A 12,197-nucleotide genomic window follows, 5' to 3' on the forward strand; every position below is an offset into this window, starting at 1 on the left:
ATAGTAAAACAATATTTTGACAGCGTCAAGTTTGTTTATAAACTCATAACAATACCACAAGAAGTAGAAGTAGATGTAACAAGTAGGATGGCTAGTAACCTAACAGATTTTGACTATAGCCTACACGACGTGATGGAATACTTTTTAACACACATCCATAATATTTTGTTCCTTGCTGACTCATACAGTGAATAGCCATATAATTCGTGACTTCACTCCTCCTCTAAAGGAGCATTTCCTCTGTTACAATGAGCGCTGGTGAAGAGACGCCTTGGCAGAGGAACATGCTGTGATTCATAAGGGAGTTATACTACAGACTTGAAAAACTCCGTAATAATGTTGCGCGTCGTAGTGGAATCAGCCAAAGGCATCCCCAAAAAGAAACTCGGAAACCCAGATCCCATAGCAGCGGTAGTGTTCAAAGGTGAGTTATTGTTTTGTTGCCTCTTGCTGTGGCATTTAGCCTACATCTACTCTTTGGTTTCAATGCCTTGAGGGTTGGCTATTCTTGAGAAGTTCAAAACATCTGGATCAAAGACGTTCTCCAAATGTAGGCTAATATAAATCAAAGATGAAGACATGCAGAGTTGCTTTCGGGTTGTAGCCTACTTTATTTTAGCTAGGCTACTTTATAGTTCTCTTTATTTTAAAGTCATATTATCCTTTCTGCCCTTTGCTGTCAATGTTGGGTTAGTCGACCAATTTTCTGTCTATCATTTATTCTTTGAACCAACAACTGCAATATTCCACAATAAGATGATATTCTGATGGATTTTATAGTCCCCAAACATTTAACATGTTCAATAAACACAAACATGATGCTCTTTGTATTCAAAGTGGAGGTACTGCATCATTAACTGTGTGCATGTAATGGCACAACACTACTATGAATTGCATTGAAGGTACAACAATGGTACTGTGCATTAGTTCTGAAATTCCCAAACCTCATTTTGCCTGCTTTAAGGCAATGAGTCACATTAAATAATGTTGCCTGTATTGTGTTACACAGAGGGAAAACACATTCCCTTATAAAGGGTTGGAATCATCCCATTCTCCCCCTGTCATGAAGAGCTCTGCAACTGGGTCAATTGTGCTTAATTTTTGTATGGATATTTTAGGACAAGAGTCAGTCCAAGATGCACATTCAACTTTTATGGTTCCATATGTTGCCACTGTAAGTTGGCTCACTGTGTTACCAGCCCCAGGGACGTTGTAGTTATTACTCATTTTAAAACTACCTATATATGTTAAAGGCCCAGTGCAGTTAAAAACATGATATACCTGTGTTTTATATATATTTCCATTATGAGGTTGGAAATTGAAATTGTGAAAATGATGAAAATGTCCTTTTAGTGTAAGAGCTGTTTGAAAAGAACACTAAAATGTCAGCCTGTTTTGGTGGGGTAGAATTTTGGCCTACCTGGTGACATCACCAGGCAGTAAATTAGTTAAGAGACCAATAAGAAACAACCCTCTCTACCAATAACAGCTAGTTTTCCCTTCCCCACTTAAACCACTCCTAAACAGTCCTTGCAAAATGATTGCTTGAGAACTTTGCATTTTTGCAAAGAAGATGTTTTTGTTTATTTTTTGACCATTTAGTTAAAAACAATCACAGTAACATAATTGTTACCCAGAAATGATTTGATATTCAGATAAAAACGTCTGCATTGGACCCAGAGAAATATATTCTACCCATGCATATACTCCCGAGTGGCACAGCTGTCTAAGGCACTGCATCTCAATGCTTGAGGTGTCACTACAGACACCCTGGTTTGATTCCAGGCTGTATCACAACCGACCGTGATTGGGAGTCCCGTAGGGCGGTGCACAATTTGCCCAGCATTGTCCGGGTTTGGCCGGTGTCGGCCATCCTTGTAAATAAGAATTTGTTCTTAACTGACTTGCCTAGTTATATGCAGGGTATATATAAAAACATATATTGCATGTTTTAATCTTGCCACTTTGTGTAAATGCTACAGGTGAAAATAAGAAAACTAAGGCCATTGATAGTGAACTCAATCCCGTGTGGAATGAAGTAAGTATAAACATTTACATTACAATCCATCCTCTCTCTGGCAGTCTCTGGGAATGTAGAAAAAGGTGTTGAGAGTGAAGTTTTGTGTGGAGGAGGATATGAGAATGAATTAGGGAATGAGGCTAAAATGTTGTCCGCTGTGTTTACTGTTTGTTGATGACTCAACATGGAGTAGTTATTATTAGAGGAATGATAACTGTGAACACTTCCCCTTTGATTTAAAGCATTTGTACCCCCCCATGTTTCATAATTTAACTAACATTGGCAAAGTTGTGTTTTTTATGAGCTAACTCTATTTGAGGTTGCAGGTGCTTGAGTTCGACCTAAAGGGCTCCCCATTGGATGCGTCCTCCTTTATAGACGTGATTGTGAAAGACTATGAGACTATCGGCAAAGACAAGTACGTACCTGACATGTAGCTACTGTATATGTCTCAAATGTTTTGTGAGAGAACGCACATCACACACACGCACACACACACACACCTCCTGCTAATCGGACGCTGCTAGTGCTGCTAGGGAGGAGGTGGGACATAGTGTTTTACTCAGTTTGACCTCTTGTCATTTCTCAGTCAAAGTGCCCCTCCATTAGTATGTGAACCTGGTCATTACAATACAGTGTCTGGTAATTACAGGTTAAACAGAGAGTGAGTTAAAGGGAACGTTCAAACCCTGAGGCCAGTGCTGAGTTTAAACTGAGTTGTAAAAAGCTAGAGTAAGCACTTCTGTGGAGGGAGATCCATAATGTTCATTCAGGTCAAACCCTGAGGCCAGTGCTGAGTTTAAACTGAGTTGTAAAAAACTAGAGTAAGCACTTCTGTGGAGGGAGATCCATAATGTTCATTCAGGTCAAATCTTCAGGTTACTTGCGTAACCCCGTAGTTCTGTGATAATATGAGTGAGCTATCTTACATATGGGGCATGCCCTTTGGGGCGAGATCATAAGGAAGCTCCAATCACAAAACATCTGTCGTAAACAGACAGGAGGCGTGGCGAATAGTGGGGAACCCCACTTATTATAATGAATCAAGTCCCATACTCTAGCTCATTATCAAACATATGTGCTCCTCCTTAAGCATATTGAGATAACCCAATCATATTATCAGAGAACAGGGGTTACACAAGTAACCTTAAGATTTGACCTTAAGGAACATTATGGATCTCTGACTGCAGAAGTGTTTACCCAAGTGCTCTTTCAAATACTTTTTTCGTTATCTCAAATATGGGTATCTCACATGTAGTCAGCTCCCATAGCATTTGACTATATCGGTGGCGAGTTCACAATTAAGTCGGAAAACAACGAGACAAGTCGTGCTGAGGAGAGTGTAGAGAGAGCTTGTGATCTCCGTAAGGAAGAAAACGATTAATGAGCTAGAGGGCGGGGCGCCTCATAGGTTGTGTGATTGGGGTGTCCTTGTGACCCCGTCCCGAAGGACTTACAGAAACAAGTTTTTGAAAGAGAACTTAGTTGATCTACAATTACATTTTAAAAAAACTCAAGTTTTTCCATTGCAATGGGCCACATAACCTCTACTACAGGAACTCCTCTTGCCATGACAACATGTGTTGAGGAAAATTGTGTTACCGCAGAGCTTCAATGATTACCACGTTGGTAAGTGAAAAGTGAGGGGTGATTTGAAGTCGCACAACCCCTTACTACCACTTCCACCCTGTACCTGCCTCCGTGTTCAGACTCGCTGTGCTATGTGAGGAGGATTCATCGCTCACTATGATGGAACCGTTTTCTCTCTCCAAACGACTATTGCTTCACCATGAGCACAAATCACTTCAAACTCAATAGATTCAAAAATGGTCTCTTATGTGTCTACTGTATATCAAGAGAAACAGGTATCAAAATGCTTTTTACTTCATATGTTAGTGCTTTTATATTGATGAAACATATCTGAGCTGTATTGATGCTTCATTGCTGTTCCATTTCCAATGTGATATTTTTAAGTCACGTAATGAGCAGCCTCTATTTAGCAGCATGCTTTTCACCACTTCTCAGCAGGAACTCTAATCTAGATAGAGAGGGAGAGAGTGAGGGAGAGAGAGAGAGAGAGAGAGAGAGAGAGAGAGAGAGAGAGAGAGAGAAGGCTATGGTAATGAGAGTGACTCACATCTTTGAACTTCTATAATGTGGGTGGGGGGCACTGGCAGAGTCCAGACTCAAACACAAGCAAAGTTACAGAGCTTGCACAGGCTTGTCACTGGCAGATGGGGGTTTGAGTAAGCTTGAGAACCCTTTGCAGATATGTGTGTATGTGGGTGAGGTTGACTCATCTAGTATAAACACACACTCAATAAGGGGGGGGGGGGGGTGGATATCTCCTAGTGACCACCATATACAATCATTTGTCCTGTTGAGGCATTTCGAATACTCCATATCCAACATCCAAAAAAAAATAAAAAATAAATAAAAATAAATTATATACAAACATGGATACACACAGTATGTTTTTTCTGCTAGAGACTAGGCAGTAAACTATAGCCTGCTCTTGCCAACTCCATTACTCATTGTCAATCCAAACATGGCATGACATTGATTGACAAGGAGTTGACATGATAGCACAAATAGACGGGCACAGTTAGCAGCAGGGCCTTTGATATCAGCAAAAGAAAGAACTCCATATTATGCTGTATTATTTTACTTCATAGTGTGGAACTGCTTTAGACTCATAAAAGAGGAACTAGCCACTACCCAGTGCATAAATATAGCCAACTAGTGTGCTGACAGGTAGTGTGTGTTCCATATTATTAGTCAGTAACAGTCAACTCATTTCCTCAGGGGGAAAATATTCAGCACTGGGTATTTTGCATGTGGCTGCTCGCCTTTGAAAAGTCAACTGCCAACTAATTGAGTCAAGAAAAAATGTGAAATGTGTAAAATTCCAAGAGGAATAAAAAACAAAATACTCAAAGAGCGTTCCTCTCTCAGCTTCAGAGTAGCCTGCTTTCAATGCCAAGGTGTGATCTCTACCGCTGACCCTCTAGTTCAACGTCATTTCCAGGACCTGTTTTAACGCATGATTGTTTATCTCTCTGTGTGGAATGACAAATTACTTCAACACTGAGGTGACATAGCCAAGAGGGGAGAGGCATGACAACATCCCACCTTCCCCCCTCTCTCTTCTCTCCCACCCTCTTCTCTCCTCTCTCTTTCCCTCTCTCTCCCCCTGCCATCTCTCTTCTCTTCTCTCCTCTCGTCTTTTCTCTCTATCCCCCCTCTCTCTCCCATGCTCTCTTTCAATTATCTCTCCCTCCCTCCTTCTCTCTCAATTAAATGTCTCTCTCTTCCTCTCTCTCTCACTCTCTCTCTCTCTCTCTCTCTCTCTCTCTCTCTCCCTCTCTCTCTCTCTCTCTCTCTCTCTCTCTCTCTCTCCTGTCTCTCTCCTCCCCTCAGCCTGACACACAAGGCCAGACTACAGGCATACCTGTGGTAGATGCTAATTGCTCCCAGCGGTTAGTCTTGCCTCGTCCTCCCTTTTCATGATTCTTTGCCCTCGTCTGTGGGATCGAGTGTTGTTCCTCACTACAGAGCACAGATTACATTTTTTTCCCAGTGTTCTCCGGGGAAGGCTCTAATGATTGCCAAAATAAGCTATGCTAGGCTGATGTTTGTCATTGTGACAGCTTATTAAGATCACTCAGTTACAGGAAAGTCGTCGTCTCGCTACAATCCTATCATTTTATTTTTCTTGAGTCCCTCCAGTCCAGCACAAGCAAAGTGCCTCAATGGTATCAACAATATGTTGACATATACACACTTCTTTAAATTGTGGCTGCATGGCACGGTGGTGGCTTTGTAAACATAACAGGAATAACTGAGATTAAGCAATGCAACATGATTCTTAATCGTTGTGTAATAAAGAACCCTTGGTACCTTCCTAGTTAGTCCTCAGTTCCCCCATAAGGGACTTTCATCAGATCTGTGTGGCAAATATAATTGCTCTATATGACTTGTTGCTAGGTTTGTCAATTCTGAAAGAAGTACAAATGAGAACTGGATACTGCCTGTGATTAGTCAAAAAACGAATATATTCATACATATAAAATTACATACATCATTGTTGTCAGGAGAATTATGTTCTCGATGTTCATAAACCCAATTCAATTAAGTACTCAGCCTGAAACCCAGAATTTGTAGGAAACTGGTTGAACTGAATCAGATGGAGGCCCAGCTACGATAGTCAGAAAGTTTATTTACGAGAGCGCTGGTCTGTTGTACAAAACAATTCATTTTATACTGGCTTCTCCCGCACACACATTCACACAAACATACGCACACACATTCACACAAACATAAGCACACACATTCACACAAACATACGCACACACATTCACACAAACATACACACACACATTCACCCTCACACACGCACACACATTCACCCTCACACACGCACACACATTCACCCTCACACACACACACACATTCACCCTCACACACCCATATGCGCACACTTTCTCACCAACCTTAGCACACAATGCCCTGCTACGGGATTCCGTGAGACTTACTCCCCCTCCTCCCTCAAGATAGGGAGACTGGGAAGTACTCTCAGTGGCCCCAGCCAAGGTCGGCCCTGAATCTTGCTCAGACAGTCTGTCTTTTATTCAAATAAGGTTTATAGACATATTGTACAGACTATGGTCATACATAATTCTAATCAATTTCATACTCATACGATTATACGGCTTCAGGGTTCAGGGGGGATTATTCTAGTCATTCATATAAATTCCCATCAACAATTGTACACAAACAACAGAGGAAATCTACACCTCTTTATGCAGTAGACCAGCAAGTATAATACATGCATTTGTTTAAGTGATCTGTGTATGATATTATTATGTTACTGAATGCGTTTCCACAAGAAAGATTCATGTCACATACATACAGGTGGTGCTCATGACTTTTGACCTCTATTCCAGATATATTGGCTCAGCTAAGATCTCTCTCCTAGACCTGGCTCATGGTCACACCAAGTCCCTCCCAGCAAAGAACATGTCCCTGGTAAATGAGAAGAAACAGGACACTGGGGTGAGTATCTCTATGGCTACACACTTGTGTCATTGAGAATTAACAGCTTCAAGAATGAACAAGATTTATAAACATGTATACGCATTTATAATTGGCTTATTCTTAAAAGTAAACGAAGTGTAACCAATAATACACTTTATTGTAGTGACATTGTCAAGAGGTTCGGTGCTTTTGGCTTAACAGTAATGTGTTGGGTTGACAATCGCTGGACCCGGGTTCAAGTCCTGGTCAGAACTAACACACAAATTCCCTACATTGGTGTAAGTAGTGGGATGGTGCCCATAAGGTCATCGGAAAAGGCGTGTACACATGAAGGACTTGGAATAAAGAAGCTTGGGGAGATGTTCTCCTGAAGGGAGGGGCTAGTGTAGCGAGTATTTGGCTACACTACAAGCATTTCGCTACTCTCGCATGAACATCTTCTAACCATGTGTATGTGACCAATACAATTTGATTTGATTGGAGTAGCGACCTTAACCCAACACCTGGGGACCTCGTCAAGAGGTTCAGGTCTCTTGGCGTAACCGCTAAGGTGTTGGGTTGACAGTTGCTGGACCCAGGCCTGAGTCCCAGTCAGAACTACCCCATGCATATAATAACTAGGTTAAAACGTCTTGATCATTGACCATCATATGTCAATGTAAAATAATGCAAGTTAAAGTTGTCAATACATTGAGACATTGTCTTGAAGCAGCATGTTGACATTTAATCCCATCTTTTTTTAGGCAACCATTAATTTGATGATTGGTTATGAGCCGCCAGCTAGCACAGCTCCTAACCCTAACAATCAAACTGATGAAGACCAGTCGTATGGGGACACAGGTCAGTTTAACATAACAAATATGTGCACGCCATCTTTTGTTTTGGTTAAGCAAAATGGTGTCCTTCTCTCATGAGATCAGTTCCATTGTCTTTGGTATGCCAGTAATGTAAATAAACTCTTATACATGTAGTTTGGGAAAGGTATGCAGCTGTTTCAGTGGTATGTTTTGGTTTGGTATTGCAGTGGTATCTTGGTTCCCAGATTTGTATGTTTGTTAGCCAACTCCTCGTCGTTCAATGTCATGTAATGAGCAGTTGACTAAAGTACAGACAGATCTGGTAACCAGGGTTGGGGCACACAACAGGAAGCGTTTGAAAACGGAAAACAAAGGTTGCATTTCTTATTGGGCAAGTCCAGGTAGTCCCTACCTGTTTCAGAGTTTTTTTTCTCACCATTTGTTCTCTAATGAATACTACCCAGATAACCAGGCTAGTGAGGTGGTGTGATGTTGTGGTTTTAGGCTTTGGTTGGTAGGAAGTATTGGAGTGGTTCTGGCTTGTCTGTGTTCATGACACAAGTGAAAGGCTGCTTGCTGTTTATGGAAATGGAGGATGCAAATTGAAAAGACAAACAACACTTACAGCCTTTGGCAGACTGCCACGAGGAAACATAATCAACCGAACATATTTTTTTGTACGTTCCATCGGGGGCTCGCTTTTGGAGTCAGGTCCGGGAATGGTTGATATGTCATAATATCAGATTGCAGAAGGTCCTGCAAACTGTTTTGTTAGGTGATCTGAAAAACCACGATCTGTCAATGGGAAATATAATTTAACTCCTGGGTAAAGTATTTATTTATGGGGCAATATTGGTAGAAATGTTACAAATAGGGAGGTTCAGGACTCTCATAAGACATCATAGTCAAATGGATGGATGTATTGCAAAAGGAAATAGCAAAATGGCATTATACTGGGAAAGATGGGTGACTCTGTGGACATCGGAGGGTTGGAGTTCAGATTGAATGGTGGATTGGCGCTGTGGATAAAAATCCAGCACTTGAGGAAATTAGGAATGTTTCTATATGTCTAATTATTTAGCTACAGGTACTGTAGATATGAGGGGAAATAGCTGTAAGTAGCAGTAGAAGTTTTGTTGTCTGTTAGTTTACTCTAATCAGGGTAGGGATGGTAGGGTATGAATTTTTTTTATGTATATTTGTATATTTTTTAAATATACACACGACACAAGTACACTCAGCAGACAATATGCTGAACACAAGTCACCTGGACCAGAAGTCCCCACAATAATCGTAAACTAAAATGTTTTTACCAACTGGGGACATTTTGTAGGTCCCCACAAGGTCAAATTCAATTTCTAGGGGGTTTAGGGTTTATTTTAGAACTAGTGTTAGGGCTAGAATAAGGGGTAGGAGCTAGGGTTAGTTTTAGGGTTATGGTTAGGCGCTATGGTTAGGTTTAGTGTTAACGTAATGTTTTCGGGTTAAGGTTAGGGCACAGGTCAGGGTTAGGGTTAGGGACATTAGGATTTTAAATGGGACTGAATTGTGTGTCCCCACAAGGTTAGTTGTACAATACTCTCTCTCTCTCTCTGTGTGTGTGTGTGTGTGTGTGTGTGTGTGTGTGTGTGTGTGTGTGTGTGTGTGTGTGTGTGTGTGTGCGCGTGCGTGCGTGCGTGCGTGCGTGTGTGTTCTGGCTTACCAGGTGGGGGTGAGGAAGGGAAGGATGGGGAGGAGGTATCCCTTGGGGCTCAGGTGGGGACCCCTGGAGTTCCACCCACACCTGGTCAGCCTGGTAACCCCAACCAGAGGCCTGTCCGGACCAGCCGCAAGAGACACCGGGCCCTGGCCAACAAGCCCCAGGACTTCCAGGTAGAGTACATAGCTAGGACATGAAGTGCATGTCAAACGTTTAAAGTATCCTCCCCTCCTCATCTCTCTTTCCTTCATTTGCACTGATCTGAAACCACAGGACAGATGAAAGCAGTATGGTGGATGGTGGCTTTCAACCTCCAGTTCTTTCAGATCAGTGGGAGGGAAGACTAGATGCAGCCCTGGATGGTAGTATGGGGTCCTGTTTAAATACTTATGAAATGTGTCCTTCATCCTATTTTATCTTACTTGAGGTAATCACTAATCTGTATAGGCATGAGAGGTGACAGCAATATGATAATTATGCATGCATCAATCCAATCACTAACAGATCAGTGATTGCTTCAAGGAAGGAAGGAAAAAAGGAAGGAGATGTGCATTTTAAAGTAGAACAGCGCCTCTTTGACCTCTCCTATTATTGACAAATTAAATAAATAAAAGGCGTAATTAAGGAACTTTGTGTTTGTTGAAGTCACTCAGTGTTAGTTCAACTCTTATACTCTTGTCTTCAATGACCAGATTCGCGTTCGGGTTATCGAGGGCCGACAGTTGCCGGGAAACAACATCAAACCGGTTGTCAAAGTGAATGTGTGCGGACAGACCCACCGAACCAGGATCAGACGAGGAAACAACCCCTTCTTTGATGAGGTAATCTCCTCATAACTCCATTTTAAACTGCTCTTATACTCAAAAATCAAAACCACTAGGGCAAAGTTACACTTCTCTGATTGAGATCATCTTTGTTTCAGTATTTCATATTTTTATTGACTGTCTTTTTCACCTCTTTAAACGCTTGTCTTTCTAGGGAGTTTATTCCTAGCCGCCGTGCTTCTACACCTGCATTGCTTGCTGTTTGGGGTTTTAGGCTGGGTTTCTGTACAGCACTTTGTGACATCAGCTGATGTAAGAAGGGCTTTATAAATACATTTGATTGATTGATTGATTGATTGTCTATTTGACTCCTGCTCCTCTTTTATCTTGTCCTGCTGATCCCTCTCTCGATGCACTCCTCCTTCTCCTGCTTCAGTGAGTTTCATTTGGATATTCTTCTCTCTCTGCAACAGTGATATGTTTGAGTAAATCTAAAGCAGAATCCTCCATTAGATACATTATCTATCCCCCTTGACCTCTCACATGCATTTTCTCAACCTTTTCTAGTCAATTACTATACAATTGCTACAGTATGTCTGTATGAATTTCCTTCAAAATCAAGAGTATAGAAAGCTATGGAAAATGGTCATGGTTATGCATAACTCTTTACTATGTACATAAATAAACCATGAAAATACTGTATATATCAACATATTTATAAACCCTCTCCACAGATATTCTTCTTTAATGTCAACATCCTGCCTTCAGAGCTTTTAGATGACTGTATCAGTATTCGGGTAAGTACAACACTCCCTCTTAGACTGGGTATAGTCTATATACAGTGTGTTCACGAGTTTGGCTTCTCTCCATCTGACAAACATGTCGGAAGGGGTAGTAGTTGGAGTATGGTATGGGGGTTTTGGCGTGGATGGTGGACAGGGAGGCTAGACCCCGATTGGGGATCGGGGTTGGTAGCTGTCCTCCCAGCAGGATCAGCCCCCAGTCATGGACTGAGACAGTGCTGAGCCTGCTGGCAGTGCCAACCCCCGGCCATAAGTCAAGGTTGTGTGAGCATGGATCTGATGAACATGCAGGAAGGGGTTGTGCTGGCCCACCATTGTGCAGGAAGCCTGGATGTGATGGGGAGGCCAGACCCTGGTCGGTGATTGTGGTTGGTAGCTGGCCCCCCAACAGGATCAGCCCCAAGCCAAGGTTGTGCTGGCCCCCCTGCCAGTATACAAGAGTGAAAAAGACTTTCTGACAACGAGGTCGCTACTGTTGATCTGACCAAGTTGCACTTCGGTGAATAAGCTTTATCACCTACTCAACCTGGTTGAAGTACTTGCTGTAGACATGCTCTAGAGTGGAGCACATTGAGTGTCAGATGGTGCATTTAGCACAGAGGAGGCGAAATGAGCCAAAGGGAATGGAAGGGGTGAGAAGGTAGTGTAAGGAAGGCCAAGCCCCTGGTCGTGTACCAAGGTTGTGCTGAACCCCCTTTCTGGTAGGGCCAACCCTCAGTTATTGACTAGGTTTGACTGGACTTCCCAGTGCAGGGAAAGGCCCTGGTCATGGACCAAGGTGTGATCTGGACCGCCCAGCATAGGGAAAGATAGAAGTGGAGAGAGAGATGGTAGTTGTTCTCTTATGGCAGTTCTTCCAGGAGCCAGTGAATATCCTCCAAGTCTTTAGCCAGGTAGTTCTATGGAGCTAGGTCTGTAGCTTCAGCATCATCTTGCTCTGAGGCTACCTTCGTGACTGTGAGCTTATTTTTCAGGTCTTGGTGCATCTTTCAATGGATTACCATGTTGGTCGAATGAGTGTTTTGAAACTTGCATGAAGGGTTAAAGTTGGTTGCCCCCAAAAAGAATGCTGCCTTT

The 12,197-nt window shown here is 42.3% G+C and overlaps 1 pseudogene; it reads left to right on the forward strand.

Annotated features, from left to right (window-relative positions):
- Positions 1-237: 237 nt before the first annotated feature.
- LOC139421232 (myoferlin-like) overlaps positions 238-12,197 on the forward strand; it is a 57,575-nt pseudogene continuing 45,615 nt past the window's right edge.

The sequence above is a fragment of the Oncorhynchus clarkii genome, chromosome 12 (assembly GCF_045791955.1).
Source record: "Oncorhynchus clarkii lewisi isolate Uvic-CL-2024 chromosome 12, UVic_Ocla_1.0, whole genome shotgun sequence".
Classification (NCBI taxonomy): Eukaryota; Metazoa; Chordata; class Actinopteri; order Salmoniformes; family Salmonidae; genus Oncorhynchus; species Oncorhynchus clarkii.